The 26,744-nt window shown below is 40.1% G+C and overlaps 1 long non-coding RNA gene across 3 annotated transcripts in view; it reads right to left on the bottom strand.

Annotated features, from left to right (window-relative positions):
* Window positions 1–2,599: 2,599 nt before the first annotated feature.
* The window catches only part of LOC112643982 (uncharacterized), a 40,493-nt gene continuing 16,348 nt past the window's right edge, over window positions 2,600–26,744 (bottom strand). For all 3 annotated transcript variants that reach the window (XR_007411695.1, XR_003126026.3, XR_007411694.1), the window contains 2 exons: window positions 5,945–6,087; window positions 2,600–3,029 (listed from right to left, as the gene is read on the bottom strand). This is a non-coding gene — a long non-coding RNA (uncharacterized LOC112643982). The remainder of the gene's footprint in view (window positions 3,030–5,944; window positions 6,088–26,744) is intronic.

Here is a 26,744-nt window from a genome sequence, read left to right as displayed (position 1 = left end):
ATAGGCAACATGTCTTTTGTAGGCATACTAGATCATAACTGAGCAGATTGTTAGGCAGACATGTATGTATTTACATTTACATCTTCAGATATTTATTTATTTTTAAGATTTGATTTATTCATTCATGGGAGATAGAGAGAGAAAGAGAGAGGCAGAGACACAGGCAGAGGGAAAAGCAGGCTCCATGCAGGGAGCCTGATGTAGGACTCGATTCCTGGTCTCCAGGATCACGCCCTGGGCAGAAGGCAGAGCCAAACTGAGCCACCCAGGGATCCCCTACATCTTCAGATATTTAAAAATACTCTACTGATGGGGTGCCCGGGTGGCTCGGTCAATTAAGTGTCTGCCCTCAGCTCAGGTCATGATCCTGGGGTCTCGGGATTGAGGCCTGCATAGGTGCATTGGCCTCCCCGCTCAGCACAGAGTCTGCTTCTCCCTCTACCCCTCCCCTGACCATGCCCTCTCCCTCTCTTTCTCAAATAAATAAATAAAAACCTTTAAAAAAAAAAACCCTACTGATTATAAGTCAGGGAAACATATTTCCCTGCTTTGGTGAGGAATTACAGTGATTCAGGCTCTTGGGAAAAATGTGGTAGATGTGCCATAAAATTGATCACGGAGAAGGCATCAGGTGACAGTGTGGAGTATATAACAGCCAAGCATGGGATTCTCATATTTCTACTTAATTGTCTGTGCTGTAGATTAGGATGATTAACTCAGCTCTGCATTGTAGTCGTGGGAGTTATCAGTTAGGGAAGAACCTTCAGGAAAGAACAACGTGACCTCGTCAGCTAGTGCTAAACAGGTGTGGGTTCTTCACTGGGGATGGCGGGCTGGCAGGGGGAGCACCGTGGGGTCTGAAGACCAGGTGTGAAAATCTCACCTCTACCATTTACAACAGGGTGACCAACAGTGTCACCTAACCGCAGATTTTTTTTTTTAGTACAGATACTAATTTGTGACTTGCACTAAAATTCAGTGCTTATGAGGATGAGACAGGGATGTGAGGCAGCTGTGTAACTGGAGGGCACCATGTAAAGGTAGTTATTTTAATCAATTTGAAAGTAACACTCCCCACATTAGAGATAGTAGTGATGTTTCTCTAGCCTGGTTCATTTCTCATCCTCATTGGCGATGATAGATGGGGCCAAGCTCGCATTGGGTAAGGTGACCATTCCCAGCCCTGAATATTCTGGAAAGAGGGTCAGTAAAACTCAATGATTAACAAAAGTTACAAAATCTTTTCCTGTAGTCAAATTTGGTCATGTGTTGTCTTCCAAAATGTAACGAATGCATGCTGTTTCTGTTTCTGGAATTCAGAGACAGTACGATTGCTCCTGTCAATTGTGTTCCCACGCCTCTCTCTTTCTAACAGTCTTCCTTTTATTTTAAACCTCGTTAAAATGTAAACTGAGGCACATGAACAATTTTTAGAATTTATTGAGCAAAAATCATTTTGTATTGGAGAGTGCCAAACTGGCAAGTGGACAGGAGTGCTTCCTTGACAGGAGCAGGGGTGGGGGGGGGGGGGCAGCCTTATGTATAGAAGATGCAGAAGCAAAGAAAGGAAATTATTATTGATTGGCTATCACTTAAAGCCTAGTTGGCTCTGTGTAATTGGTTTTCCTTAGGTTCCAATTTCACAACCCGAGGATATACACAGGCTTAGATTTTGGTTCAGTTACTTAGGCTACCTTGGCAATAGGGCCACATCAGTCTCATGGCTCCTCAATTAATTTAACGACCCTAATTAAGTACTACTTTTTATGAAAAAGAGATCTTTCTTCAGTTATACAGTAAACACTACCCTTAAAAAGTCTCTAGAGAAAGTGTAATCTCCTGGTTTGTATTGTTATCCTTCATACCATGTATATATTGGTGTGATTTGAAGTAGTGGGGTTTGGAGCTGATAGCCAAGAAAGAATTCTTGAGATGTCTTCGGTGCAAAAAAGGTGGTTTTATTAAAGCACGAGGACAGGATCCGTGGGTAGCAAGAGGTATACTGGGGTTATGAGGGTGGCCTATTGTATACTTTCAAGTTGGGAGGAGGTTAGAGAGAGCATAGGTCTCTAAGGAATTTTGGAAGCAAGGTGTCCAGGACCTTGAAAGGGCTAGCGATTGTTAGGAAAAGGTCGTTTATTGCTGTCTAATAAAACCTTAGTCATGAGACCCTTCAGATGTACGTTGGTGGATCATATGCTTTGGGGATGATTGCCAACATGTATCTTGGGGGAAAGAAAGGAAGTTTCGGAATGAATTTTTACATGTTAAAGAAGACCTACAGGATCCTGGGGATTGGGATAATGTTAAGCTGAGATTTCCTCTTGGCCTTAGCAAAGTATTGACGTCTAGGCAGCTGACCTAGAGGAAGGTCACTCTACCTGTTTCAAGGACTTGTTAGTGGGCTGTAAGCAGCAAGGAAATCTAAGTTTTCTCTTTTGCCTTTGTTTCCCACATCATCTGTGACTTACCTCCCGAAGTGAATTGTAAATTCTTTGTAGGCAGAAATATTCGCTGTACTTCAACTGTTAGAATATGATACTGGGAATTGATGGTGACAGGGATGGTCAGATGAGTAAGAAGAGCATCTCTAGTAGGAACTACTTGAGAAAAAAAAATTCAATTGGTCAGAAAGAGTTCACAAACACATTTATTTGATGGAAAAATGTTTTGAAAATCAATTTAAAGTTTGGTGAATTTGGGATCAAGGAAGCAAAGGATTGACTGGAAGCCACTGGTATAGGACCAACAGATTGTAAAGTAAAAAGAAGAAATTTAACTTTTATATTTAGTAAGAGACAAATCAAGGGAGAAATTAGACTAAGAGGTGTCTGGTGGGAGTCTTTCAGTCACCTTGCCATCTGTGTTCAATGTAATATAATGGTTGTATTTCTCATGCAGAAAAACCCAAGAGAATCTTGTCTCCTGCAAACCACATACTGATCTTTCTCTACGAAGGAACCTTCTTCCCACATCAGAATGTTCTCCTTTTTCAGATGGCTGCATTTTTGAAGGGACTGTGTGAGGTCCTGGGAATGAGAGGAATGCAGGATGGCAGCTTTATTTTCTTTCATATTTAAATGGAAGTCTCCTTCTACTTGTTTTCTTACCTCTTCTAACCAAAGTAAAAATAATGCGGACCTTAAAAGACCAAATGCTTTAGAATTACAGCTTTCATTCTGACTGTCCTTAATGGAACTAACTCTTCTCATGTGTCCCTCTCATTCTCCCAAGTTTTTCAGACAATACCAAGAAAATTTGCTTTTTCAGGCTATAGAGTTGTGTTACATAAAAATGAAATTACTGACATTATCCCTTCTCTTTATCCTTTTATGTTCCTGTTTTATGTTGTCTTACTGTTTTCTGTTCCTGTGGAATTTTCCATTATACTGAGTTTAAAAATAGTACAGTTTCTTAGAATCCAGTCAAAAATGGCCATTGTTCATGACCACTCAGCCTCAGGCCACTGAGAAGAGATTAGAAGGTGTGTAAATTCATTTCACAGACCACAAAACAATATTCAATCACATTGGCTTCTGTAGACTCACTATTTTAGGAATTATTAACAAATGAATAAAAGGAAAAAATTCTTTCGTCTTCCTATCCATTTGATCTGCTTTAGCATCCTGCATTGCCCCCATCTTATTGGCTTTCCTAATTTAAATGCACAGACATAAAAAGCAGACTTTCAAAGATCTGAACAGCGATTCTTAGAGGTGCTAATAATAGAGACTCTAGGGTCTCTACTTTGTGTATGAGCTTGGACATACAGTGGGTCTTTTGTACAATTTTCTTCCCATCTTTGAGGAGAAATTAAGTATTTTAAGTTTCGCTGAGAATAAGTGTAATATGTATAGACGTTAATGAACAAAATTCAACCTATTTGAAGATCTAATTGGTTTTATGGAAACATTCATGAATGGGGCAACATCCCATCCAGCTAACAGAGGGCGGCTCCAAGAAGTTGTACAAAATGGGAGGTTTTTGTAGGAGAAGGTTGGGGTGAGAAAGTTATTAGCAAAAGAAAAGGATTGTTCCAGACAAGGTGGTTTACTCCTAGGGGAAGAAGAGGGGGTCTTATCAGCAGACTGCCTCATCTTCCTTTGGGGGTTGGGGAGGGCCCACATGGCAGGCTCATTTTAACTGATAAGAAATTCTTGGTTTTTTGTTTTTTGTTTTTTTTTTTTTTTTTTTTTTTGAAATTCTTGGTTTGTTAAGACTGTATTTCTGGGGAAGGTTGCAACTGCAATTAGCTTAACTTAAGGCCAGTTTGGGGACTCAGTCTTAGAGATGCCATCTATGGTTTTCTTTTAAACACAGAGTATTAAGTATAAAACAGAGAAGTAGTAAGACAGAGCAGAAAGAAATCTATATACTAGAGGGAATTAAGTTATTGGTTGGACTTGGGATGTGTCATTATTTGCTGAATTATGTCAGCAAAATTATTTCCTGAACATGAATATCATCTTTCATAGTAAAACCTTACTGTTTTGTGAAGAGAGAAGATTTCAGAGTATAAATGCTCTGATCCCAGTGACTCCATTTGCTTTGGTTCATTGCTGTGTCTTTGGCATCCTAACCAGTGCCAGGTACACAGTAGGTGATGAATAAATGTTTCTCGATTAAAGGAGTGAATGAAAATGGAAAGAAGATGCTATTCTACAAATAGGTTTTTTTTTGTTTGTTTGTATTTTTTTGTTTTTTTAATAAGGCTGGTTAAACGGAGTTCTTGGATAGGAGGCTAATTCAAATGTTTGGTCATTTTGACTCTTGTTTTAGGCAGCAAAAAGCCCAGGCAAGCATCTAAGCAAGCACCTAAGAAAAAGCCTAAGTAGTTCTACAGACTAGTTGACATTGGCTTGAGTCCAAGAGCGATTCTTAATGCCCCACTTTACTGTGTTCCATGAAATTTTGTTTTACAGTAGCTTCTAGGAATTTAAATGTTTCTTCCTAAGTATTATATAATATAGACCTAAAGGTTGAAGACACAGGTGTTTTACTCAACTATGCTCATGATGCTTTGGGCAGCTTCACACAAGACTGTAGAATGTATAACTTCCCTTCAGTTCATCATGCTTTAACTGAAAAGATACCATTTTCCTGGCCTGTGAAAAATAGTTTTCTCTGTTGGTCTTTATGTGGATCAGTGCTGCCCAGTGGATGTCTGCTGTCTAGTATCGTGGCCACAAGCCACATGTGGCTTTTGAGCCGTAGTGCAACCAAAGAACTAAATTTCGAATTGATTTACTTGAACTAGTTAGAATTAAAAATATATATATTTATTTGAGAGAGAGAGAGAGCGAGAGAGCACAAGTAGATGTAGGGGGGTGAGAAGCAGGCTCCCTGCTGAGCAGGGAGCCCTATGTGGGGCTCCATCCCAGAACCCTGGGATCCTGACTGGAGCCAAAGGCAGACACTTAACCAACTGAACACCCCATGTGCCCCCAAACTGGTTAGAATTTAAATTTAAATAGCCACACTGGACAGTGTAGTTGTAAATTGTAGCCTAAGAGTTCTTTAGCGGAAAGAGCACAGGCTTGGAATCAGATAGAGTTTGAATCCAGACCTGCTGTTTGTAGGTTACTGGAATTTTGCCAAATTAGTGCAATTAATAATAGTGTTTGAGGGGAGTATGAGAATTAATGAATATACTGATATCATTTATATACATTAGATAGGTAGATAAATATAGATAGATAGAGTGACTAATGTATATTAGGCCAACAATGATCATTAAAATTCTCTTGTTTCTGGGTCTTATAGAGATAATAATAATTAGTTTGTTAAGAAATTACTTTGGGACAGACGCCATGCAGAGCACCTTACATGCTGTATAGGTAAGCAAAGTGACCAGGGCAGTATGTGATGTGGCCTGAATTCGAGCTCGAGGCTGAAGGCCAACCTAACACGTTTATGTATCTAATGTATACATTTATTTCCTTACCCCAGTTTTGCCATCTGTCTCTTTGAGTCTGGGAAGAATGGCTCATACTTCTGTTCAGTCTCCTTCAGCAGAGAACCTTGAATTTAATAGGGGCTCGGCCTGTGTGTATTTATGGTTTGGTTGGCCCATGTCCTACTGAAGGCCTGAGCAAGTAAAAGAAAGATAGCATGTTAGGGGTGGCATAGTCACTCTCCATAAAGTCTTAGCAAACAGGTCTCTTTTTCAGTTGCTTCTAAAGCTAAGAGAATCCCAAAGTGCTTCGTGATGGGCAGTTGTTATGCAAATGTCTTGGAAAACTGGCAGCTAGACCTTTGTATCACCTGCAGTGAGAGGCTTCATCTTGGTCAGAAAGCAGTATATGGACCTTATCTAAGAAAAAGCCTCAGCGGATATTTTGGGTTTATCAATTTGCAAAGACATTTCAGAACGTCAGTATCATTGCCTACAGTCCTTGGCTACCGAAGTTTATTGTTATTTTTTTAAAAAAAAAACATAGATTTTTAGTTATTTTCTTGTCTTTGGTTCCTCATGTGATAAATAACAGGGGCTCTGAAACATAGACGGAGGCCCAAAGCCTGACAGTTGTAGAAGAGTGGGAAATTCGGTTCTCCTCCCTCAGAAGGAGCAAATGATACTTTACCAACTCACAGGACACTGAGAGGTATGGACGTAGTTTTAGGAAACATGGGTAGAAATAAGGGGAGCCCACACTGACCCCGATTCTGGCTGGGTTACCTAGGGGAGTGGATTTTGACTCCACCCTTACTGTGGGCTCCCTCCTCTGTAGAGGACCCCAGTGTCTATTCTACACAATGCACAGAGTGTGAGCACAGCTGTTCTAAGATAGATAGGGCTGCTCTTTGCAGCTGGTTGGATGTTTGCCACCTGCCCTGCCCTCTGCTCCCATCTTTAACTCTGGGACCAGGACAGTCTGGGCCCTTACCTGATGTTTATGCTCATAGGGGGACCTCCACTAGCATCTAGTAGAGTAAGATTTACCTCTCTGATAAGAACAATTTCAAAAAATGGACAAATGAAACTATATTTGGCCTCTCTTTCTCAACATGAAACTGCGCTGGATGCCCTATTGCTATTGAGGATAAAAAGGAGACAAGGCATTCCCATCAAAATGGATGTGGTCTCAATTGGTGAGTGGTCCTTCGCTGTCCAAGAGTGACTTAAGATCAATTACTCCGAAAACCTAGTCATTATTTTTGGCAGACATTCTTTAAATATAATTGGCATATAGCAGAAATCCTATTTAACTCATTTAGTTACTTGTATTACATTTTTTATCCAACTTATCTTGGAAGTGCCCCAAGAAGTTACTGTCATTAAAATTTGTTGTCCTATGGGTACAATACTGAAAACTTTTAAATTGTTTAAATGGGTAATTTGCAATATCTGCTTTAAAAACCCTCCAGGATAAAAGACTTATTTACAAGCTGTATAGTGCAGAACTTTGATACCTTTTGATTGAGCAGACTTGCATGGACGTGTTGGTGAGAACACATGACCATTTCTGTCACCTTTCCCTTTGCCTGTCTCCAAGAATCAGTCATAGAATTTTCTATTTAAGCATAAATCCTTAGTTTTTATTAGAGGATTAAAACCCCAGTCCTTTTCTTTGTTTATGCATGAAATAAATCAATCTGTCCTTAATTGGCAGTGTAGATTATCTGCAAGTTCTTCCAAAGACCTTTAACTCTTAAGCTGTAGAAACTCAGCATAGGCATCAGTTTAGAACATTTCTTTGAGATTACGTGAAGTACATGCAATCATCTATTCTTGCTGTTCTAAATTTTAGTCTTAGACCAAGTCAGATCACTAGAGAACCATGTTAGGCAAACAGATGACAGCTTTGGCCTTTAAAACAAAATTTACATGTACAGTTTTTCCTTTGTTTTATATACGTGGCCCATGTATGTTGTCAGAGAACTGTTATTTGGACATTTATGGGAGGGCTGATGTGGAGAATGTTGACCTCCACTTATGATGCAGTGTGTCCTTCATGGGAACCCACGGCCCAGACATCTCACAGGTCTTGGTACCAGAGAAAAACTGAACTTGTGAACCTTTTTTTCTCTTGACCATTGTTAGTGAAGCCATTTTTCCCAGACTATATTCTGCAAAGCCCTTGTCATAGGAAGGCCCCTCACTGGAGCATGAAGAGAAGTTTCCCGGGTCTCCTACCAGGCTGACCTCTCAGGATGTCAGCACACCGACGGCCAAGAGACAAATGTAGATTTGTTTTAATCCCGCATTTGCCAGTATTTCTCACACCGAGTGTGTCTGTGTGACATTGCAGTTGTGACCTATCAGAAGAGCATTAAATAGATGCCAGTTTGAGGAATACTGTTACACTCTCATGACTTTCTTCTCTGTTTTGGTTGACAGGAGGCTTGGGGTAAAATCTGCAAATTCCTAACCTTCAATTTCCCATCTCTGGCCTGGCCAAGGTGGCCAGAGACAGCGTGGTGAAGCCTCCCATCCGCTGGGCCTTGCTGCCTTTGTGAGCTGTGCACAGGGCTCCCGCTGCCCGCCACCCCCCTCCCCCCTGCTTTACGCTCCCTTTCTCTGTGGCCCAGGCATCAGGCCCTGCCCTAGTTTTCTCATTTATTTCAACTACTTACCTCTTTCTGTCCTGGGCATCTTACTGACTTTTGCCCTTGTTTTGGTTCAGATCTTCCAAACACCCAATAGTGAAGGCAGATCCGTAGGCCGTGTCCCTCTACCACACATCTTCTCCCGTTTCTGTGGCTGAAAACTCAGTCTCGTGCAGTGAGCCCCACACATGCGATCCCCAGCACACACTCGGATATTGCTCCTTTTTATGACCTTTATTCCCACCACCTTGTTTTCCTCCCTTCATTTCTCTTCTCTTCACATTGCCAACTTCTTTATTCATTATTCTGTCTTCTGCACAGTTCTGCAAGCTGGCCCAGGTCCTTTACGCAATGAGATGATGGTATAAACTTGAAAATGAATAGGTTGCTCCCTTTCCAACACCGGAGGAAGCCAGCCAGATGGAAGTGGGGGTGACAACATGGATGGGTCATGGGGAGGAATGTTGGAGAGTCCTTTTGGAGGCTGGGAGATGCCAGGTAAAGCTCAGTGAGCACATGCCTCTTTCAGACGCTCGCCTTCCTGGCCTGATGGACCTCAGTGGAAATCTCAGCTCCCACCCCTACTGGTTGTGCCATCTGGGTCAGGGTCTTGGGAGAGAAACCCTATGAATTGTCAGCGCCTTCCAAAATGTGCGGATCTGGAATGCTGGGCTGCAGAAGCACGTAGGCCACGAATCTGTCTTCCAAGCACCTGCTTGTAGCTCACATGTGCTGCCGTGGCCGTGTGACTTTCTGGTCTCGGCTGCGCACACAGCAGCCACTCTGGCGACTGGCTGTGTCTGGGGAGGAATGCCTCGCGTGCTTATTACTTCATTGATCAGAATTCTTCCAACTGAAGTCAAATGACCTGCACTCATCCTGGCTGCTTCCTGGGTATTCCTGAATGACACAGTGGAATGATGCATTGAGAACCAGCGTTTAATTATTGAACAGGGCCTGCCTCTGAACTGTTTGATTAAAAGAAACACCACAGACGCACTTTCTGACCCTGGTGCCGCATCCTTTCTTTCATGCCTCGATTTGTCAACATTGATTTGTCTTTTTCAAAACCGAACTAGAGAATTTCATAAAAATTTCATTTGTCTTGCGTTAGAACAAACACACCTCACTTATTGGATTGAGGTCGCCTCCTTTTGCCTCCCGGATTCATCCTAACATCACTACCAATTTGATGTTTCTGAAATACATCTTTCAGCTTGTCTGTTGTGGCCAGAGACCCTTCCGAACTCCGGGTATCTACAGGTTAAAATCTAAACACATGATTTTTTTTTTTTTTTCAGGCTTTCTAAGCTTTGACAGTTTAGATCCAGTTTCTGGTTGTAGCTTTATTTTCTGTTAGTGCTTCCATTCCACGATCCATTAGCTCCAATGACACTAGCTTTTTTAAGTTTCCATTTTAAGATTTTGATTAGAATGGGTACCAGTACATTTCCCAATGTGTGCCATAATGATGCTGACAGTAGCGGCTGTAGTGGTATTAGAAGTAGTGAAAGTGATGGAAACCACACTCAAGTGTTCCAATCTTATGCCTTTTTTTTGTCTTCCTGGGCCTTTGTCTTTTATCTTCTTTTCACACCTTTTCTCATCTATCCTAACATCATTTCAAGCTCTTCTCAGGTCACTCCTCCCTCTTAAGGCTCCTCAACCTAGAAAATAAGCTAGAATAAGCTCTCTTCTGAGCTACTATGATTCTTACTTGGCAACCATTGCTTAGCACACCATTGCAACGGTGTCAACTAGCTGCCTTTTTTCAGGTGTGTTTAGAAAGTCCTTAGGTTGAAGGAGAGACTTATACACTTTCCTTACAGGTGAAGGGCATCTACTTCAAATCCTTTGTGAGATGTAGGTGATTCTATATAGAAAATTAAATTCTGGTCTACTCAATATATACGTGTGGACACACTCATACACAGGAACAATAAACTAGAGAAGCAAAAACACTTGCAAGCAAATGGCAGGTGGTGATTCTTCACCTTTCTATAATTTCTTTCATTTCCCTCCTCCATCCCTCCCTCCTTCTCTCGCTCTCTCTCTCTTTCCTTCTTTCTTCTCTCTCTCTGTGGTGCTACGTCATCCTGACCAGATACAGTGAAATGAGGACTGTGAACTGAGTTGATTAATTGCCAGTTTAGCATTTAATTTATTATCTACTGTTAACTTATAAGAGGTACAATTTGTGTGGAAGAAAATTGAGCAAGATTTTAAAAAAGATTTTAGAAGAGATACATACTTGATCTTATGCTTCCTTGATATGTTCTGATACAGTCCTACAAGTACCCTACTGATGATTATAGTAGAACTGATGATGAAACAGGAATGCAAACATAAAAACTTTGAGTGGACAATTTGATAATTTTTACTCAAATTGCAGTAAAATAAAGAGAAACTTGTTGTCTTCCAATTGTTTGGCTCTAATTTTCCCTGGAAAGATCTTTTTCCAAGGGAAGCTGAGGATTTCTGGGAATAGTGTGAAAGAAGCCCTGGCATTGAGTGTGGTGTGGACTACAGGGAGGTTGGCTGCATCAGCATTAATGCCCTCTCTCAGGCTCCAGCTACACCTATGCATCATTAATTTTTGAGAAATAGGGATCTCACCTTGGGATCTAACCTACTTTTGGTTTATGGACAATTCCTAAATGGAATTGTTAAAATAAGTGTTGCCTAATTATAACAATACATTTGTTTTCCTTGACCATCTTTGGTTTTGACTTCTTTTTACTTGTTATAATATAATTATTTAGGGATGGATGATTGGCTTGTTTTATGTGCCGGATGTGTTGTGTACTGATTAAGCTAAAAAGTATTCGCCTATGCCCACAGGCCACTAATGAAATGAGAATCAGCGTAGAAACCTAATCAATCAATGCTTTGCAAGGATTCCATTTTCTCTAGTCACATAGGATGGATGAATCGGAGCGGGGGGTGAAGGGGGAGACTCATGGTACTTTGGTGTTTTTGCTGAGTTTTATGACACCAGTTGTGGCCTGAAAACCCTCCAGACACCATGATTTCTGTGTGTGATGTTCTGCACCCTGCATTCATTCTGTGCCATTGTACTTTGGCTCAATGGAGGGCAAATCAGTGGGGTTTACATGTAATTTCAGTTGAGCCTGGAATGTGGGGCCAAGAGCTAGAGAAGGATTTGTGTGTAATCTCCGCTGATTATTTTCTAATTGTGTAATTATTACGTTTTCAGTTAAGTCATTCATTAAATGCATTTTATGGAGATTAATGCTAGTGAGTGGGGCTTTGGAATCTTTGGAACTCTTCTTTTGTGAGTGGACAAGATCCTCCCTCCTTTCCTTCCTTCCTTCCTTCCTTCCTTCCTTCCTTCCTTCCTTCCTTCCTTCCTTCCTTCCTTCCTTCCTTCCTTCCTTCCTTCGTCCCCTCCTCCTTCCCTTCCTTCTTCTCCTTTGTTGGCTTCCTGATTAACCTAGAAGCAATCCAGGTGAAGCCAGTTCCAGACTTCTTGAGCTAACCGCCATGAAGAAGAAATGCAATAATAGTGGCATATCCCCATACTTTTTACATCCCAAAACACTTGATTTTTTTTCTCCTTTGTGAAAGATTTCAGTTTTTTGAATCCCTGAACATATTTGTTTGTGTTTTTTAAAGAGACGCTTAAAACTTTCAGACTTGTGGGGATCCCTGGGTGGCTCAGCGGTTTGGTGCCTGTCTTCAGCCCAGGGTGTGATCCTGGAGTCCCGATTGAGTCCCACATCGGGCTCCCTGCATGGTGCCTGCTTCTCCCTCTGCCTGTCTCTCTCTCTCTCTTTCTCTCTGTCTCTCATGAATAAATTAAATCTTTAAAAAAAACCTTTCAGACTTGTATGAAATCTAGTGTATGAGATGATAGTAATTATGGGAGGAAATTGGGAAAAGAAAACAAAGGAGAGGGATCCTGGGTGGCGCAGCGGTTTGGCGCCTGCCTTTGGCCCAGGGCGTGATCCTGGAGACCCGGGATCGAGTCCCACATCGGGCTCCCGGTGCATGGAGCCTGCTTCTCCCTCTGCCTGTGTCTCTGCGCCTCTCTCTCTCTCTCTCTGTGACTATCATAAATAAATAAAAATTAAAAAAAAAAAGAAAAGAAAACAAAGGAGATAATGTAGATTTTAGAGTAGATCACATGTAGGCATACACACACACGCACATTTGTGCACATATTTTACAAGCAGCCTTAGAAGAAGGAATGGTGATCTAGACATGAATTTGGAGTCACAGTTCTTTGCTGGCATTGGCATGAGACTAAGGAGGGAGAAATGACGCTTTTACCAAGTACAATAGGGCAGGACTTGGGAAACCAGTCACCCAGGCATGCTGAATTTCCTTCCTTAGATGTGATGTACACAATATGTTAATTTGAGTTACCTAAATCTTTCTCTAAAGTTATCAAGTGACTTGGCATAATCAGACATGATTAAATAGGGAAACTAGAAAATATATGCATTCCTTCTTTAAAGAAGAATGCACAAAACTGAACCTTGCTTCTCAATATGCCTGAATGCACATCCAGGCACTGGTTTCATGTCAGAACGGGTGTTTGCTCGCAGGGGCAATCTCAGAACTCAGGGTCATGTTTCCATCTGGAGGGCTGTGTATTTGGGTAACACTTCTGCGTTCCTCTGCCCCCTCAATCACTTCTTCCCAGTAGAGGGGAACATGGACACTTCTCTGGTTGGTAAAATGAAGGAATCAGACAAGCTTGGCTCAGCCCTGCTGACTTCCTGTTTTTACTCCCACACCTGCCCTGGATTAGCCGTCCATCTAAAGGATGTGTTCTCCTCTGGAGCCAATTGGCTGAAGTTCAAATCTTACTTCTGCTAATGACTACCGATGTGATCTTGGGGACATTTCTTAAATTTGGGGTGTCTCACTTTGTTTTGTCTTTCTAGTTTGAAAGTACATAATAGAATAGATTGCCTCCTTGGATGTTGTGTGGAAGAGCCTTTAATTGGTTGAAGATAATGGAGAATTTTGGGGAGATAAACAGATTAAGCACTGTATACCCTACCCCTCACCTTCAGAGAAAGCCAACAAATTCTGAAGTATGTGTTTTGTTGGAGACTGAAATTAAAGTTGGGGTGTTGTATATACCAAAAATGATGCCTGGCACCTAACAGACACTTGACAAATATTTGTTGAATGAGGCCTTTATTAAAAGAAGGAATGAATATTTTGAAATTTTGTCAGGTAATTCTGCTAAATATTCCCTCACCCCCACAGCACACACGCATGCGCACATATGTGTGTGCAAACACTTCACTTATGCACTCATTCATATCACCTGTAGAGATTCCTTGTAAATTTTACTTTTTTGGGGGCTGATTCTTATTGAATTGTCTGTGATGCATATGCTTTCTAAGGATAGTAGGCTAGATTTTTTTTCCATTTATAAGCATTGTTAAGAATATACTTATTTTGCACTAATTTAAAAAGTCGTATTTACAAACCATCAGCATTTTCTGAGTGTATTTGACAGATTACACCACTTGCTTCATGATCCAAATATAGTCTGCTTAATAGGTAGCAATGTCTTATACAATCACTGTTGAGTCATACACTCCAAAGGGAGGGAATGACTCATGGGAAGTGTGTCTCATACTGGGAAAGAAAAAGCTGGGACACAATCATCAATTTCTTACTTCTTTTATAATCATGGATTTTTAAAAGCTTCAAACTCAAAATCTAAAGTTGTCTTTCTCCATTTTATATTCATTAATACAGTATATTATGGCCAGATACAGGTAACTATAGATCCTCAGAATATTATCATTTAGGCTAATTATTATCAAGCAATCGATTTTTCCTTAGGTTTGTATTGGAGAAACCGCATAGTAGCTTGATGAGGGTTCTTATCACTCATTACAAATTTGCTTTAGTTATACTACTGCCTTTTTAATTCAACGTTGAAAATACATAGTATGATGGAGATTTTCTACTTGGATGTAATGTGGAATGATGAAATAATAGTCTTTCAGTAGTTGAAGAATATAGAGGATTTAAGAGAGTTAAACTCAAAATGATATAGGAGTCCACAGCTTGGATTAAAAAAATACAGGTTATTTACTTGCTGCTTGTAATTAGATCATGTAGTTTGTAAAAAGTAATGTTTAGTTTTATGGTAAAATAGAAAAAAGAAGTGAAATTTACTTAGTATTTTCTTCCTAATGGAAGACTGGTGTTACATGTTTTTTTTTTTTTTTTTTTTTTATACTCAGAGGTAAATGCAGTGCTTCTAAGGGGCTCACAGAGCTCCCAGTACTGTGATAGGTGCCAGGTGAGCATTGGCTAATTTAATTTTCGCAACAACCTGGTGACTATGTTCACCCTGGTTTTTTAAATGGAAGAAAAAAAAAGTATTCAATAAATAAATCCAAAAGCATGATATCTCCAATAGAAATAAATTCTATGAAACATTTTGCTGTAATAGATTTATGACATTTGGGAAGAAAATCTCAGAAGGATTTTGGGAATCCCAAATTTGCACATACATCTTCCCATAAAATACAAGCACAGTGGTCTGCTGATGATAGCAAAGCTCATTTGGGAGGCATGGGGTATCAGAGGTGGGCATGGCTCACCCCCTAACAGCCACACCCATGTTCATATACCCACAAGACCATGCACAGGGGTGCGGTTCCAGGGAGGGCACCAGAAATATGACAAGTCAAGGCCCTTCATTTGTGGAGAGCTGAGATTATGTATATTAAATTTAAGAATGCCCATGTATTCCTTATAATCTCTTTCCGTGCTTGTTTTTATGTATTTGAATAATGCACTATATACAGATATGTATCCTGCTTTTCCCCTTAAATTATCAAAGTATTGCCCATGTCATTAGAAGAATTAAAATTCCTTATAACATCAAGTATGGATTTGATTATATTAAGGAACTACTTACCATTTATATTTTAAGTGTAATAGTGATACTGCAATATTTTAAGACTCCTTATCTTGGAATGACATACTCCATAATTTATGGATGGAATGATATGAATGTGAGGATTTTGCTTCTAAATATGTTTGGGGGGTAGAGTTAGGGGGAGTACAGATGAAGTCAATTTGGTAGTGTATTGATAATTGTTGCAACTTGGTGATGGGAACTTGGGAATTCATTATACATACCATTCTCTGTATTTTTTGCCCATTTAAGCAGTTCCATGATAAAAAGTTAAAATTTTTTACAAATCTAATTTCTTAAATCTTTATGATGTTCACAATATGGATATATTTTAATTTATTTAATCATTTATTATTTGGGCACATTTCCTGATTTATCTGATTTTTCATGATCATATATGATACAACAGTCAACATTTTTTCCCCAACATTTCTTTGTGCATGAAATTTCATCCACATCTAAATTTCTTTCCTTGGGAGAGATTTGCACGTGTCATATTACTGCATCAATGAGTGTAGTCATTTAAATGTGATATGCCATTTGTTTTCAGGTAGATTGAATATATTTGCCATTCTTAAACTATCAGCATTACATGCCATCCTTTAAAAATATATCTTCAATTGATATTTTATTAAAAATATTGGAAGAATATGTATTTCCTAAAATAGGTATTTGAATAATATACAGACATTTATGCTGATAGCAGAAAATATGGAAACTACAGAACAGTCACCACTCTACTAGAGAATCACTGGTGAAATGTGATGATGTTTCATGACAATCTTTTTTCAAAATATTTTGAAATATTCTCTGCTGTTCAGTTATAATGATAGCTGGAGGCATTATATAACTTTATTTTGTAACTTTTTTTTCAGTACAGATGTGAAAAGTTTCACATCTATTATTTACTATTGCAATGTCAAATAAAGTTAGTTAGGAAGAAGTTTCAGAGAAAAAGATAAATTGGGAAAAGACCACAGTCACCGAGTTGGAAAGTGACATGGGGAGTTCTTGCCATGTTGCAGCAGTTAGAATGGAAATGTAACATCAGGTTTTCAAAGCCAACTCTCAAATGCATGTCTTCACTTTCCCTTCTTTATGGCCAAATGAAGACCTCATTTGAGATTTATAGGTAGGGCAGCCTTTTCCTGAGCATACGAGATTCCTCAGAAAAGGGTCTTAAAGTCCTATCTTCACCTTGGGATTGGGTTGTCCCTGGATGTTCCTGGTCTCTCCATCTTGTACTTCCCTGAGGGATGACTGTGGAACCTGTTACACCCTCTTCTTGAGATACTGTTTGCTTCCATTTTATAAAGTTATAAAGGCAATATATACTCTTGGAAAAAAATTCCTACAGAACCAAGGAGTGTCATAGGAACAAAGTTTATACACAGTTTTTTAGACTACTTTCCCTTAGTTTTGTACAATTGGCAAGTTTTCTGGGTCATTAAAATGCCATTATTAGGGTTGTAAGAGACACAGCCACATCTTGGGCGTGTCCCACCGCTGGTTTGATATCCCAGGATATTGCCACATTGGGGTGATGTACTTGCTGCCATAGGGTGAGCAGCCTTTGCCGACTGGCCAGACTCTGCTCCCCTTGCAGCCTCCTACACTCAGCAACCCTGAGTCTGTTTTTCCCTAGTCACTTTAGAACTTGATAAAGCGGGCAGCCTGGGTGGCTCAGCAGTTTAGCGCTGCCTTAGCCCAGGGCATGATCCTGGAGACCAGGGATCCAGTCCCACATCAGTCTCCCTGCATGGAGCCTGCTTCTCCCTCTGCCTGTGTCTCTGCTTCTCTCTCTCTCTGTGTCTCTCATGAATCAATAAAATATTTTAAAAAAAGAACTTGATAAAGCAATGCATAATGGGTTGTGGTCTGGCTTCCCAATGAATAAAATTGGAGCTACAACCTGGATCCCTGAGTGAGCTCACTCCCCATGGAAAGAGTTTTGGCTAATGAGAGGAAAAGACCTTGGTGAGAGACCTGGGCAGAATGGTTCTCCCCATTGCTTGCTTCTTTGCCTTCCCTCCTACCATGGACTTGCATCTCCTTAAATACAGCATCAGCATTTATGTAGTCATTGCCTCAGACCTGGCTTCCTGGAGAACAGGAGCTCAGGCAGAGAGTTAGCCAGGTGAAGAGGGGGTTAACGTGTGTCAGGGAGGAGACAAAGGATGTCTAAAGCTTTGCGGGTTGGGGAGCATGGTAGGTTAAAAAGGGTTGGCAAATGTGGAGAGAGAAAGAGGAGAGATGCCTGATGTAAACTGGGGTGGGTGAGGGTGGTGGGCAAGGACATTGAAGGCAGTGTAGACCACAGGAAGCAGTTTTGTCCTGATCCTAAGAGCAATAGCAATCCACTACTGGGTTTTTGGCCGGAAAGAAGTGGGATGGGATGGGGTAGTAAAGTCCCATTTGAATTTGTAAAGAGCGCTCTGGCTCTGTTGGGTAGAGTAGATGGAAGCAGGGCTGCACTGTTGGCTGATGCGTAAGGCAGTGCCTGCAGATTGCAGGACAAGGATGACCTTAGCTCAGACTACCATGGAGAAGAGGGCAGATCTGAGAGTCATTTGAGAGACAAAACAGTTAGGACTGGTAATAGCTGGGATGTGTAACCTGAGGCACCAGATGACCCCTGAGTGTCCAGATGGGCTACCTTTTGGGTGCTGGTGGCACTTATGGAGTGGGAAGCACTGGGACATGATGAGGCTGGGGAAAGATCTTAAGTTTGATTTTGGAAATACACTGTCCTGTGAATAGTGTAACATTTGTCTGACCTTGGGAGAGAGATCTGGGCTGGGTAGAGATATTCGTGAGGCACCCAGTTTAACTGGTGGTTGGACTGGGCGAGGGAAGGAGGAGAGGGCAGATTTGGCCCCTTGGGATTTCATGTTTTCAAATGACTAAGAGTGTGAGTTGGGTTAGCCTTTTGCTCAGTACATCCATGTAACAGGGAATCCCCCTCTCAAATCTGAAGTTGAATTATATGCTAAAGAGCACATTATGGCCTGAATTATGTCTCAAAAGCGTTGTCCAAGGTAGAGCTTTTAGGCTGGGATTCACTCTTCTCTCATTATTTGGGAGTATTTTATTTTCAAATAATTGGAGACATGCTGGAATTCTTCCCCCAAACTCCAGTTGCCAAGGCTGGATGTATCTGTCCTTGAACACCCCCATTTATGGAAGAGCCCATAGGCAGGGCTCAATATCCTGTACTTTCTGTATTGCTGTCTGTGAAATGTTGCAGTCACAGATCAGCTTTAGAAAATTAAGAGGCACATAACTTTGACTGCCTGAGATAATAGCACCACCATACTGTCATTATGAGGGTGGAATGAGGTAGGGTGAGGTAGCCAACCACGTTGCTGTAGGTTACAGACACCATGTTTCTGAGCTAGGTTCCTTATATCAATGTCTAAGGAGATGACAATTCTGAGAACAAATTGGGTATAGACCACTGATTAAGTTTAAAGCCGAAGCATTATTTTCTCTGTATTTAGAAGAAATTGTATCAGAATCCTGCAAATGGCGTATAAATGTCTTGTTTACCCAAGCAATTCAGATTTTCTCTTGATAGTATATTGACTGGTAAGTGGGGCATATCATGAGCAGGCATATTACTACGAGGCCATTGTGAAGCTTCATTCTCAATAACTTTTGCTTTAGATGTTCTGTGTGCAGCTGTACTGAATTATCATTTAATATTCCAGAAGGTAAATGAGCTAGGGTAAGCATCCACAACTGTACATTATTAGTATGTTCTCTAAGTATTTCGGACCTTGAAATTAGCAGAATGTGGATCATTATTATTAACTTGGCGATCATTTTTAGCTCTTTACTTGCTTGGGAGTGTTTGGTCTCCTGCTTCAAATGCTTTCGGGAATGACAGCTCATGTGGACCGTGACAATGCTACGTCCTTTCTCACATCTATCCCTTGGTGGAAGATTTTACTCCTTTCCCAACTGGCTTCCAGTCTCTGTTTGCCCTACACATCTGTCATTCAACCCTTGCTGTTTCCCACTTAACACCAGTAGGTAGGACACATTTATAACAGGATATAGTCTAAACTAATGATTCTTGGGGCACTTGGGGGGCTCAGTCAGCTCAGCATCTGACTCTTGATTTTGGCTCAGGTCATGATCTCAGGGTTGTGATGGGCGTGGAGCCTGCTCAAGATTCTTTTTCTCTCCCTCTCCATCTATCCCTCCCCACCGCCTCCAAAACAAACAAACAAACAAACAAACAACACACAAACAAACAAAGATTCTTTTCCTGGTATGAAGAAAACAAGTCTGAATAAAAGTGTGAGGTGGTTTGAGAAATTTCACTCAATTAGAATAAGTTTGTATTTGGAATGCAAATGTACTTGGGTACGTGGAAAAGCTTACATTATTTCATAATGTAAATAAAATAAAATAATAAATGTTAAATGAAAATGGAAAAGTAACCCTTGGCAAAAATTTCTTGGCAAGTGGAACTATGCTGACTATGGAATAAGAAAGCATTTGATGTAAATCCCACTATTATGAAAAGTGTGGCATGTTTGTTAATTCTAGATAATATTCTCATGTGATTTAGGTGGACAGATACTGTTGGCCTATGGCCGCTCATTCAATGTTTATGCTTCTATTCATTCTGGCTAACAAAAATTACAGTTTTGGGGATCCCTGGGTGGCGCAGCGGTTTGACGCCTGCCTTTGGCCCAGGGCGTGATCCTGGAGACCCGGGATTGAATCCCACGTCAGGCTCCTGGTGCATGGAGCCTGCTTCTCCCTCTGCCTGTGTCTCTGCCTCTCTCTCTCACTGTGTGCCTATCATAAATAAATTTTAAAAAAATTACAGTTTTGTATAGATGGTAAAGTATTTAGTTTTGGTGGACAAATCATAGTTGGTCTCAGAATCATAGCAATTCTGTGTTGTTTTTTAAAAAGACTTTATTTATTTATTTGAGAGCACACATGAGCAGGGGAGGGGGCAGAGGAAGAAGGAGACTCCTCTACTGAGCGGGGAGCTCAACATGGGCTGAGAACACGACCGGAGCTAAAGGCAAATGGTTAACCGATTGAGCCACCCAGGTGCCCCAATTCTGTGTTTCTTTGAAGGTGAATGTTGTAAGGGGCCATGAGACCCAGTTCTAGGACATAATCTATGACAGGAAGACTGATAGGCTTCTGTGGGAAAATTTTCCTCCTTGATAAGCGAGAGATCTGTAATGAGATCTTATTTTTGCTGTCCCTTGCTTTCTGGGTTTGACATGATGCCTGCGCTGTGGCAGCCATCCTGTGACAATGAAGATTTAAGCCTGAGGACAAGGCCAAGACCCTGAAACAAGGTTGAGGGAGCTTGGGCTTAATGGCCTTCTTGAACCATTGAAACAACTCTGTGATTGCCTCTCAAATGACTTCTTTTTAGTAAATCATAAATATGCTTATGCACATAGCCACCAGTAATCAAGTTTTTGATTACTCTTGTTAAAATCAAATAATTTTTATACTATAATTTAGTACATAAAAGCCATTTTTGAACCCCTAGAAGCATCCTGTCTCTTATTTTGTCTTCAGCAGGAGTTAGGTTTTTTTTTTTTAATTTTTATTTATTTATTTTATTTTTTTAGGAGTTAGTTTTAATATTGGCTTTATCAGCCAAGTATCAAAAGATTATCAATGTAAAATAATTTATTGTGGGCATCACCAATTACTGACTAGTGATAGACTGAATATAGATTCCTACTGAAAATAAACACAAAGTTCCTTTTTCATCATTCATGAAAGAACACATGCTTGGAAGACTTCTATCTGCTTTCTATCAAAAGCAACCAGCATTGTTTCTTTCTCTGCAAGAATGATGGGTCAGTACTCTTTGTTTTCCTCTTCTTTGAGGTAGCTAATGATGGAAATATAAAATCGAAAAATTTACAAGGCTTATATCTAGGATTGATTCACGTATATTGAAAAGAGTGGAACTGTAGATGGGGACAGAGTATTTCATGTCTAAAAGTTCTGAGCAAGAATTTCACATGGCCCCTCTCGACTACTTTGAAAAATTTCAAGTCATCCTCATGCAGATTTTATGTAAGAAAAAGTTAAAATCTGAGAACTTACAGTTCCAATTAAAAATAGATATTTTTAAAATGTCTTATCTTTGAGGAAACCTGATGGAAAAGTTCATTACAAGGACTTACAAACTGTACCTGGAATGAGGAAGAAATTTAATACGAATTTGTTTATTTTTTTTAAAGATTTTATTTATTTATTCATAATAGTCACACACAGAGAGACAGAGAGGCAGAGACACAGACAGAGAGAGAAGCAGGCTCCACGCAGGGACCCCAACGTGGGATTAGATCCTGGGTCTCCAGGATCACGCCCCAGGCCAAAGGCAGGCACCAAACCACTGCGCCACCCAGGGATCCCTACGAATTTGTTTAGATGTATAGTTGTATTAGAGTTCTCCAGAGAAACAGAATCAATAGCGTGTGTGTGTGTGTGTGTGTGTGTGTGTGAGTGTGTATACATTTCTTCATTTCTTTTTACTTTTTTAAGGTTTTATTTATTTATTCATGAGAGACACACACACAGAGGCAGAGACACAGGCAGAGGGAGAAGCAGGATCCATGCAGGGAGCCAGATCCAGGACTCAATCCCAGGACACCAGGGTCACACCCTGAGCTGAGGGCAGATGGTTAACCACTGAGCCACCTGGGCATCCCTGTGTATACATTTCTTTTTTTTCTTTTTAAAGATTTTATTTATTCACTCATGAGAGACACAGAGAGAAGAGAGAGGCAGAGACACAGGCAGAGGCAGAAGCAGGCCCCATGCAGAGAGCCCAATGTGGGACTCGAACCCGGGACTCCAGGATCACACCCTGGGCCAAAGGCAGGTGCTAAACCGCTGAGCCCCCTGTATATACATTTCTTATGCATCAAACATGAACATATAAAGAATATTGGCTCACATGAGTGTGGAAGCAGCAAGTCCTAATTCTACAGTGTAGGCCAGCAGGCTGAACAACCAGGAAGAGCTGATGCTGCCATGTGGATCTGAAGGCAGAATTCTTTCTTCTTAGAGAGAGGTCAGTCTTTGTGCTATTAAGGTCTTCAACTGATTGGGTGAGGCCCACCCACATTGTGGAGGCAATCTGCTTTAATCCAAGTCTACTGATTTAAATGTTAGTGTCATCTAAAGAAATGCCTTCACAGAAATACCTAAGATAATGTTTGTCAAATATCTGGGTACCATGGCCCAGTTAAGTTGACACATGAAACCAACTGTCATAGTAGTCAAGAATTAAATTAATACTTTAGTGTGTCAAAAAAAAATTTAGTGTGTCAAACTGTAAAATGTGCCAAGAATGATGTCATTACTCTTATGCTATTCATTGCAATGAATTTTACAGCAAAACAATTTTTTCCAACTTCTAATTTATACATATGTGGCTAAAAAAGGCCTATGGAAAAAAAAAATCCAAATTTGTCTCAAGCCCTGAGGATTACAGTAAAGCTTATGATAGCCATTGCCAGTGAATAAAATTTTTTGATATAATGAAATAATCTGGGGAAAAATGATTGAAGCATTAACTGATGAAGTGCCAGCGATGCTGGTGTTGTAATAGAGATTTTCGGTGGGAAGATCAAGAAGGGACACATGTTATTCTCTCTGGAATGCATCAGATTGTTCACAAGCAAATATTAACTTTGAAAACCCTGCCCTGTGATCCAAGGGAGGACTTCGTTCTTGCTATTAATTTGGTTACTTACCAACCAATGTTGAATAGCAGATTGTTCACATTGCAGTGTGAAGATTGTAAATGCTAGAATTTGCTTATTTTCCACAGTGACATCATTTGAACGTCTATCAGAATTTTTGAGATTCAGATTACAGTATCTTCTCATTGGACTTGAAGTTTTAAAAAAATGAAGCTATTTTCCCATTTTCCCCCTGTGTTTGGGAATTTCTTTTGAAGATGCTTTCACTACTCAAGGGAGGGGAAAAAGATAAAACCAAGGGCTTACTTATTTTTAGAGTTGATGTAGTGAATATATTTTGTCCTAATGTATTACAAATCAAAAGATAACTTTCTAAGAAGACTATTCTGAGTTATTTAACCCTAAGAAAGATCATAGTTCATCCAATGATCCTTAGAACTCTGTACACTATTAGGGTCTTAGAAGAAAATCATCAATGCAATCTGTACCCTCTTTCTGGAAGCTTTGAAGAAAAAAGATTTATTATTTTTAGAAGGAGAGAGAGTGAGAGACAGTAGAGGGAGGGGCAGAGGGAGTGAGAGAATCTCAAGCAGGCTCCTTGCTAGGCACAGAGCCTGACGTGGGTTTTGTCCCAGGACCCTGAGATCATGACTTGAGCCAGAATCAAGAGTCAGCCACTTAACCAACTGAGTCTCTCAGTGCTCCCTTCCTGGCAACTTTAATGGTTCAGTGAGAATCTGGTTTTGCTTTTTTTTAAGGCAAGAGTAGGTACTATTAAAAAAATATATAGCTTTGCCACATTCCACTGTGGTTGATATGACAACTTTTCCATTAACATGATGTATTGGGATACACCCCCCACAAGATTTGCTTGTGCTTGATAAGATGTTGCTCAAACACTTGGGTCTTAGGTCCAGGAGGAGCCATTAACATGGATTCCCCCCAAAGTAATGACCACCCCAGGCTTATGAGCACCCCGAGCATGGATCAGATGGTGCCAGGTGATAGGCATCATTCCAAAATCTTTCTTTTTTGTCCATTCATCCAATGGACTGACTTCTTTTCTTTAGTAAACGTCCAATGTTAAAAAGAAAAAAAAAAAAGACTTAATTGGATGTACCACAAAGGTTGGCTCAAGAGACCTGAAATTGGCTGCTTATAAATTATTGTAATTAGGCTACAGAAAACATGTTGCAATCTTGTCAAAGGGAAATATGCTTGTCCAGATCTATAACCTGAAGTTGCTCTGGTTTTGGAACACCAGGGAAAAACACTAAATGCTTCAATCTTCCAAAAATGGTAATTTTCAAGAGAGCTTAGCATATTTGGCAAATAACTGAGCTTCAAAAATGTTGAACTTGCAACTGAGGAAAAAACCTACAGCATCTGTAAATAAGTTCCAGCCACAGATATGAGACACTGTGGCACCGAATGCCTCATCCTTTTAATGAAGATCTCAAAGGGCCCTGGTCTTGATAGTGATTGAAAGGAAGGAAAGCACACCTTATCTGGGGAAGAACCAATCTGGAGAATGAGTGCATGGCCTCCTATGCCCTGGAGTAGAAGGGAGCTTGCACAAAACCCTCCTCGGAGATGTTCAGTTTCATCAAATGTTCCAGAAAAGTTTTAGTTTTTAAAGTTAACATTTGACAGATTTGGCATAATTAACTTCTAGAAAGTAGCTTTTAGGATTTGATCACGAGGCAAATTGGTGTTCCCTTGCTGGCTTTGGACATGCTCTCATCTTTTAATCTGTATGTGATGGAGAAGTACTTGCCTTATGTGTCTTGTTGTCTATAACTGCATCGATATTGAGCATGAGCTGTGTTTTCTCTCTTTCATGACCCACAGAATATAAAACTTGTAGCCAGATCATATGACTAAATTGTACGTGTGTTGTGTGTATGTGTATGGATATAATTCTAAAGTTATTCCTTTGTTTTATTTTTAGTTTCAATATTTAATTTATTTTTGAAATTTCAGGGGTGCCTGGGGCAGCTCAGTCAGTTAAGCATTCAACTCTTGATTTTGGTTCAGGTCATGGTCGCATGGTCATGAGATGGAGTCAGACTCTGCTCAGTGAGGAGTCTGAGATTTTCTCCCTCTGCCCCTCCCCCTGTGCTCACTCTCTTGTTCATGCTCTTCTCTCTCTCTCTCTCTCTCTTTCTTTCCAAATAAATAGATAAATAAATAAATAAAACTCAATTAACATTAAAGGCAGGCAGGAGATGTTTCTGTTTATCTAAGGGGCCATGGGTTAAAAGTTGATAACCCTGATTCTAAACTCTTTAGTCTTGGAAGCAAGCCTGTTAGAAACACAGGAACCCTTTTCTATGACTGTTCCCTCTCCAGGACTCACCATATTTTGTCCTATTTCTTTGTTTTCTCATACTCTGTTGCTTTTCTCTTGATATGCACCACTCTCATATTTCTACTCAGAGTATTCCTATTTATCCCTGAGACTAAATTCAGATGGTACCTCCTCTAAGATGGCTTTCATGATTACACTGGCACATTTAACATTTCCTTCATCCATGCTAGTACAACTTTGTATATAATACTATTTGTGTTTTTGTAAAGACTTTGAAAAATACATAACATGTGCAAAAATATATTCATCTTATAAAAGTTGGAGCATTACAGGTGAAGGTAAATCCTCCTTTGACCATTGTCTTCAGTTCCTCCTCCTACACTCCTTAGATGGAATCCCTATTCTCAGCGTGGGAAATATTATACCAGGCCATTTCCATGTATATGTGTATATATATCTTTATATAAAGTAGATAGTACTGTCTTTTATGTGAGTTGCAAAAATTGGCAGTTATAACAATGCTTGTGGTGTTCTGCAAATTGGTGATTTCTTTGCATATCTGTCTCAGCTTGTAGGAGAATTTCACCCATCCCATCAGATGGCAAAGTCCTTTGGTCTAAAGATGATGATGATGATGATGATGATGATGATGATGAGTGTGTATGTGTGTGTCATTTTATCCCTTGGACCTTCTCTGTGCAGTCCTGTCAATAGTGCCTAGACAATGATCATTACGTAGTATTTTAATGTATGTCTGTTGCCTATTAAGTATCCATGTTGCTCTTTCATGACTATAGGAAGACAATAAAAAAAATTTAAAATCTAATCTTTAAAAATTAAAACTAAATCTGCCATACTGCCCAGAAGTTTTACTTCTGGGTATATGTTTATTGCAGCATTATTCACAATAGTCAAAATATGGAAACAACATAAGTACCCATCAACAGATGAATGGATAAAGAAGATTTTATATATATAATGGAATATTGTTATATATAGAGAGAGGAATATTGTCCAGCCATGAGAAGGAAGGACGTCCTGTCATTTGTGACAATCTTGACGCCGGAAAAGATGAATACTGCATGATGTCACTTACATGTAGAATCTAAAAAAGCCAAACATATTAAAACAAAGGGTAAAGTGGTAATTACCAGGGGCTGAGAGGTGGCGGGATAGGACAGATGTTGTTTCAGGAGACAAACTTGCAGTGAGTAGTGAATAAATCCTAGGGACCTAATGCATGGTATAGGGA

This window comes from Canis lupus, chromosome 1 (genome assembly GCF_003254725.2).
Source record: "Canis lupus dingo isolate Sandy chromosome 1, ASM325472v2, whole genome shotgun sequence".
NCBI classification, from domain to species: domain Eukaryota; kingdom Metazoa; phylum Chordata; class Mammalia; order Carnivora; family Canidae; genus Canis; species Canis lupus.
This window is presented reverse-complemented; position numbering and strand designations above follow the sequence as displayed.